The sequence below is a fragment of the Chamaea fasciata genome, unplaced genomic scaffold (assembly GCF_029207755.1).
Source record: "Chamaea fasciata isolate MVZ Bird 193981 ecotype frontalis unplaced genomic scaffold, bChaFas1.0.hap1 SCAF_3, whole genome shotgun sequence".
Classification (NCBI taxonomy): Eukaryota; Metazoa; Chordata; class Aves; order Passeriformes; family Sylviidae; genus Chamaea; species Chamaea fasciata.
The window spans coordinates 33,920,024-33,927,712 of record NW_027094088.1 but is presented as its reverse complement, the minus strand read 5'-3'; positions in this window follow the sequence as shown (position 1 = coordinate 33,927,712).

The window sequence follows — 7,689 nt, the reverse complement described above, 5'->3', positions numbered from 1 at the left end:
TCTCTGTCATGGGCCTTGGACATGTTGCATGGAAAAACGTTGGTTGCAGGCAGGAAAGGAGCATGTTTTCCTTCTGCCCAGTCCTGTGGCATGTTTGGACAGCAGGAGCAAGGCACATATGCTTTAAACCCCCTATGAGCAATGATTGCAGTTAATTGTCATGGAGAGGTGGCACAGGCTCTCCCCATATGGAGGCCCTCTGTGGGAGTGCACCAGGGCAGCATACCTCCTGAGAAACTTCTTTCATCATCCCTTACTTTTATAAGGAAAAATACATTCCTCTTGTCTGTGGGGGGAAAAAAAATGCAGCAGAGATTTTCTTATCCTTCTGTTCAAGCCTCTGGAAGTCATGTACACATATGATTTCAGAGCTGACTGTAGAATATTTTGCAAAGCAGCACTCCTCTGACTTTCTTTGTAATGTCCTTTTGTTCTGCCAAAACCCAACAGATGTGTCCTCTGCTGGTAAGCATTTTAAATAATGGGTCGTTCTTTTTCTCCCTCTTTTGCAATACTGTTTTTCTGTTAGGCTTCCTTCCATCATTCACATTAATTAATCTTCATTAATCTTCGAGGAACATTTATGTTTGGGTGCTGTTTGCCTGGAAAGAGCCTCCCTCAGGACAGCTCTTAGTGCTCCTGCCCTGACAGAAAGACCTCTCTTACACAGAGCTGATAACCCAACCTTAATCCCTGCTGGCAGTCTGCTGGGAAAATGAATCCTTTATTCCCAGGACTCTTGTTAATTTAATTATTTTTGTACCGTTCAACTGTGTTTTTCAAAAACTGACTTCCTGCAAGCATGCACTATACTGCTGTGGTAATTCACAAATGGTTTAATCATGCATCTGACAGTTTCTGCTGCAGAACATGCTTTCTGCACCTAAGAGATGAGACAGACCACTTGTGAACTCCTGAATTTAGATATCTAATCTCTTCTGACAACCAAACCCAGAATTAAATGCTGTTCACTGGGAGGCAAAGTGGAGAACAATGGCACTTGCCAGTCCTCATTCCCATCTCAGTGTGCCACACACACTTCAGCCTTTGCCTGGCTTTAGTCCATGCTTCAATAAGAGGTCACTCAAGACAACAGAAATCGGTTCCAAGCAACACAGGGCACTCGTGGCTGTTGTTTTAAAATACATATTTTATGTAATATATTTGCACAAACGGCAAAGCCCCCCCAATTTTGGCCCCTGAGTGACTGTCTTCAGGACCAGCACTTATTGGAGAGCTGCACTCCTGCTCCCATTACTCTCCTGGAATGGAGCCTCTTATGCTTGGACAGAATCTCTGAATATGTCTGCAGAAATACCAAACCATGGTATGTCCTGGCATCACAACTACTGAGGAACTCTCCCTAGGTAGGCAGAATGCTCTGATGGCTTAGGGTCAGGAATTTCGGTTTTGTACTGTTGACTGTGTCACTGATTGACTGATGAATTCCACCCAGTAACTCACCACTTCTAGGGTCTTTCCCTTTCCCTTCCCCCTTATGAGCCCATCGAACCTTATGATCATCTGCTGACAGCAGAGGGTTTGTCTGCTTGTAGTTGATTTGCTTGTCCAATTAACAAAATCCTTTTTAATGCAAATCACCACAGGGTCTCATTTAAATCCAAGCATAGCTCTAGAAGCCTCATGTCCTCTCATCTGCCACCTCTGGGTCCTCCTGAACTGGTCTAATTTCTCAGAGTAGGCATTACTAGAGATGTCTCCTGTCTGACTCAAACATCACTGTTCCAGTGTGAGTAATGTGATCTAGGAGACACAAATGTCCAATACCAGTTCAGAGCCAGGGCCTGCCAGCTCCTCATGAATAGTTCCATGCTCTGTGACTAAAGCCATTGATGGCCACTGAGCTGCTCAGGAACATGCCATTATTTGCCTCAAAAAGAGCTAGCAAGTTTGATCTCTGCTGGAGCAAAGTTTGGGGGCAGACATCAAGAAGTGCCCAGTAGCAACACCTGGAAACATAAAGGAAGATAGGTGGATCTGGTTCCGGTCTATGGTATCACAAGTTACTGCTGTTTTTCCAAGAAACCTACCTTCAGTGCTCTGAGTCTGAAAGGCAAAAGAAACAGACACAGTTTTCAGAAGTTCATTATCACAGAATCACAGAACTACAGAATAGTTTGGGTTGGAAGGGACCTTAGAGACCATACAGTTCCAAATCCCTGGCCATGGACAGGAACACCTTTCACTGGACCAGGTTGCTCCTGGTTTAACCTAATACGCAAAGTTAGTTCCTTTGCATATTAAGAGTGCAGACTGATCTTAACTGCTTCAGTGTTTGGATCCCACCAGCATACTTTTCAGGTAGGTGTCAAGGTCTCCCTCTCCCCAGCAGAGACAGTGGAGATGTTAGCTCCTCCAGGCAGTAATTTACAACACCCAGGTTGGAAGGCTACAATCCCAAATAGGAGACAAGGGTGCTAGAAGTACATCCCAGTAAGCCCACATCTATTCATGTAATGGCATATGCATTGCATATGATCAGGTGGAAAACAGCTGTGTCTGGGTCCTCTGACCACCAGCGTCATTCCCCAGAACTAGAGTTATCCTATTTGAACACCTCTCATATCAGCTCCAGCATCACAGGTACTTGCCAGGTTGCATTCCAGTTTACTTCCCTACTTTTTCTAAGTTTGCCATGTGAGATTTCACATGATTTTGTCTTGGCCATACTTCCTTACTATACCAAATACATCATGTCTGTTCAGGCTGAATATCCCCCTGCCCCACAGTGCTGCTGCCATAAGGAAAGGCCCTTCATTGAACATGGATATGTTGCATTTTTAAGAGGAGGCAGCTGCTGAGGGGTTCGTTTCAGTGAGTTCACAGCAGTCGTGCCTGGGCCTGAACAGAAATCCATGTGGGATGAGTTTGTTCTGCCTGAATGGCGAGAAGGGAAACAGCCCCATGAGCCCCCTGTGCCCCCATTCCATGCCCACCAGACCTTGGGAGCTGGCCATGGGCTCCCTGTGCCCACAGGGCACTGGGTATCACACTTGTGAAGGGGAACTCATCCTTCTGGCAACCTTGGGAGAGTCCTCCTCTGCATCCCTATCTTCATCTTTCTCATCCTCAATCCTCCCTATGAGGGGCTGCCACACCTGGGGATGTTACACCAGAACAAAGCCCTCCTCACCCAGCACAGCCACGTACATATGTGCAGCCCTGAGAGAATCTGTTTTCTGTCATGGAAACTCCTCAACCGACTCCCATCTCCCCAGCAAGAGCGCACCTCACAGATGATTTGGAAATCACTCTCTGCCAAAATAGGATCTCTGCCATTTGACCAGAAAATCTGTGTTTCAAATCTGTGCAGGAACAGAAACCCTGTCCTTTCACCAATTAGAAACTTGGAAGGCATTCAAGTAGAGGAAACCAAGAAAATTATGTTCACAGTGATGTTATAGAGATAGGGGAAGCAGACTCTGGCAGGTCTACAGGCAATTTTAAAATACCAGAAAATATCACTCTTGAGATAAAAAGCTGGAAATAAAGTACATTTACATCAATGGAGTCCCCGACTTAAATTCTCTCTTCCCTCTGCTGGTAATTTATAACTGGTAGTAAATAGGAAAACGTGCATTTCAGCACTGAATGTATTAATCCTGCCTTCTGCACAGTGGGGTGAAATGTTACCCTTGCACATCCTGGCAAGCTTGTGCACTGAGAAATATTTCTGGGGACGGTAACTGAGCTATGCCAGGCAGTCCTCTTACGTGTGATACAAATTTGGCTTCACAGCCGGCAAGCCAGAGCCTGAGCCCAAAGGGTTACAAGCATACTTGCAGATAAAGTCATAAACAGAAAATTGCAGACTCAGAAAACTGAGCTGGACACCCTAGAGCTGTGCTGATAACATTGGGCTGAACTCAGGCTTGGCAATTGGCACTTTGAAGCATGTCGAACAGTGAAAATCTCCCTGACTTCAGCAAGGATCTGGTTTCACATGTGTTTTCTCTGTTCAGATGTACTAATGCCCTGTAGCCAGTGATTTTCAGCTCTGTTTCTACCCAGCATGTGTTAACCCTGGCAACTCAGGCAAGCTTTTTTTTCATAAAACAAAATTGCAGTTTTCCCTCATTTCTGCCGAGATGCTTTTTCACAGGTGTTTCAGAATTTCTTCTCTCCCTAGGTATTGGGGTCTTAATCATCTCCTACAAGGAGGAGTAGGATAGCCTGAGTTTGTATATCTCTGCCTTCCCCTTCTTTTCTAGTCTGGTTTAGCTACCAGCTCAAGTAGAGACTGCCATTCCTGCAGCCCAGCTGAGAGCATCTGTCCTTCTGGCAGGATAGAGGCTAACCCAAACAGCTCTCCCTCAGCGTCCCACAATGGCAAAACTTTGAACCATTTGATTTACTTATTGTCTGCTTTGGGGTTTTTTTATTTGTGTGCCATGAAGAACATCCCTGAAGGGTTTTCCCTCCTTCAGTCGCCGCCAAGGTTTCGGAAGTCTTCTGAATTGTGTGGCATGCTGTTTGTGTCAACAAGTTCAGTGTCACCCTTCAGGCTCCACCTGAACCGGCAGCCCCTGAGTCATGTCTTGGCACTGTGGGGCTGATGCTCTTCCACCTCTTACTTTTCCTCTCGTCCATCTCCTAGGCTTTTCCTCTTCTCTTTTTAAAAAGGATCTGAGCATTTGAGGCTCTGGGCTCTATGTGATGCTGCAGTTGGGATTTTGCCACCCTGGGAGGTCCAAGCCTGTACCCTGCATACTTTCACTATGCACTTAGCCAGCATGAAGCCTAAACTCTCAGGCAGCAAAGAGAAGCCAGCAGAGGAAACCAAATGGAGCTTCCTGCCCTAAAAGCAAACGAAATTGGAAGAGACTGGAAGACTGCTGAATTTCCACCTTTCAGCAGGTCATGGAGGAGGTGGACATGGGTGATTCCTTGTACTCCCTGGGAGGGACAAAAGGGTCAGGTCTGGGACTAGGGCAGGGAGTTCATGGCAGGACTGGCTTGCTTAGGAGGTCAGTCCAGGTCAGATAAGGAGCTCCATAGAAGGTTCAATAACAGTAAGAAATGGGAAACCTGTTGTCTGGGAAGATTACTGGGAACTTTGAGGATGAAGTTCGGGATGCCATAAAGGCATCAGTGGGGCCAATGCTCTCTGCTCAGACAAGTCATTCCCAGTCTTAGCACTTCAGGCTAAGGATGAAGGAGCATCTCTAACATCAGCTCTGATGATTACCTCTGGACTGGTCTGCATGTTCAGGGTGCCATCCTTTCCCTGAGCATGGTGTTATGTTCTCTGAAGTGGGGTCATGCTAGTGGTTGATGCTGGGCTATGAGCACCCTGGGACTCTCTGTCGAGCAGGGCTCTGTTTAGACTCAGTCTATCTCTGACTTATCCAGACCAGATGAATGGGTCCCGGCGAGAAAGGCTACTAATAAGTTTACTAATTGGGCTTCCTTTATTAGAAAGGTGGATTGTAAGGCTGCTTCAAATGTACCCATTTGTGCAATGCTGTCTGGATGATGTCTAGATGCTCTTGTAATCCAGACATCACCTGGTTATATCCAAATAATTGTTTCCATTAATTTGAAACCAATATTCAGTGATACTGACCCACAACTTCTGGTTGACCCCTTGCTCTGCAGGGCAGCTGGTGTCATAGCACCATCTCCTCAGTTTTTCTTGCTGTGAACACATCTCATTTGAGGTCTACTGACACTGTGCTGCTTTTGCTGCTCAGAGGACATGACGAACTCTATCAGCCCCAGCCATCCCTGCTCCCCTGGCTCAAGCAGTGACTGGAAACTGGGTGAACTGGAATCTGAATAAATGAAAGGAATTTGCTTGACTATGCCAGATGTCCTGGGCAATTAGAGTGTTACGGAGAGGAAAAGACCTTAACCACAGCAGTGGATCTGCCTGGGCACCTCCCAGGAGGTCAGGGAGTGTGTGATGGTTTCTGACAAGAGCACCATGCTTCCTTCACCCAACACAATTTTGTTTGGGGTTTTCTGTTGCGCTTTAACTGTGACAGGAGGAGCAGTCAAGGAGAGATGACTCACAGCCGTGCTGGAGGCAAGGCAATGACTCAGAGGTGGAGCTGGCTTGCAGTCCAGCTGCAGCCTTACACCACAGGGCAGTGGTGGGGCTGGAGAGGCTCCCAGCACACTCTCCTCACTAGCAACCCTGACAAAAGGTGCAGTGACTTCTTCCTGGCATCTTTTAGCACATTCTCTGCCAAAAATTGCCCCATATGTTCACCTGCTTCCATCTAACTCAATCTTCTCAGAGCACAAGTGACCAGGCTTAGACCCGGGATTGCAGGTGAGGCCTCACCCTCAGCCTTTATGCAATAGCAATAAAGCCTACTGCAAATGCCTGGCCTGAAGCATCTGACAACTATATTTACCTTGGTTTACATCTGCGTCACTCTGGGGACTCATCATAGTCCTGGGGTTGATTAATGCAGCACAGTGCTCAGCCATGACACCTCCTCAAAGGGTCTCAAAGGTGTGACTTGGAAGGACCTCCTAGGGAGGCTTCGTCCAGCCTGGAGAGCTGCTCAGCTTTAGCAGGTGATCCTTGCAAGAAGCAGCTTGTTAGCACTGCCCAGCCAGATCTGTTGTAGGGAAGCTGTTGAGAGAGGCACATGCATTCTCCCTCTCCTGAGGTGGATGCCAGGCTCTCCCCATCCCCTTGTCTGAGAAAGTCCTTCAGTATGAAAACATATTGCCCAGCTGCCATTGGAGACAATGGCAGAAAGAGCTAAGAAAGGCATGCAAAAGAGCTCAAAGAGTAAAGCAGACTGCTTCCCCAGAAAAAAAAATGTACACACCCAAGACGGGACACGGATTTATTCCCCCACTTCATTGAGTTGAGGAAGGTAACAGAAGCAATGATACACTATCTCATGTGGAGATGGTGAAAACAAAGGTGTTTTGGGCCTGCTGGTCTTCAAGGAGCAAGGAGTGAAGAAGGCAGGTGGCTGGGGGATCACTTCACCCATAACAATGCCTGAGTTGGGCTGGGCACTGCATGTCACCTGCTCCTGATGACAGGCTCAAAACCCTTGGGTTTATTGTCCTTTATTTCTCTTCACTGGAAGGATTTCTCAATCACAGCAAAGTGTGTTTTGGTGATATTTTTGTCCCTTGGTCTGAGGACATGTTGACAATCTCACTTCCTACCAACTGCAACACTGCAATTGCTTAATGCAGAGTGTTGTCACATTACTAGCTTCTCAGACAGAGCATTTCAAGTTTTTAACCTCTCATTCAAATGATTTGATGAAAATGTCATGATAATTTTATTGCCATAGCCATAAACATCAGATGCTGTGCAAGTTTCAGTCCAAACAGCCTAAAAGCCCGTTCATTTCAATAAAATTACCATTGATAATTTGTATCTTTTCATTTAAGAATGTGTTCACACATGAAGGAAATTAACTATTTTCAGATAAAATTACTTTTTGCCAGCAAATGACTATTATTTTGACTTGCACTAACGGTTGCTAATAATGCAAGATGGGGAGGCAGAGGAACATGTGTCTATACCAGCTGTTGTCTCACTCTAACCCAAAGAGCATGAAGAAGTTGCTGGCAGTAATCAGAAAAAATTTTCTTTCTTCCTCTTCATGCATGAGTATAACAGCTGCTGCCTCGAGCAAGTGTAATATTTGCCCCATTGATGCTCATCCCATACAGAGTTTTATAACA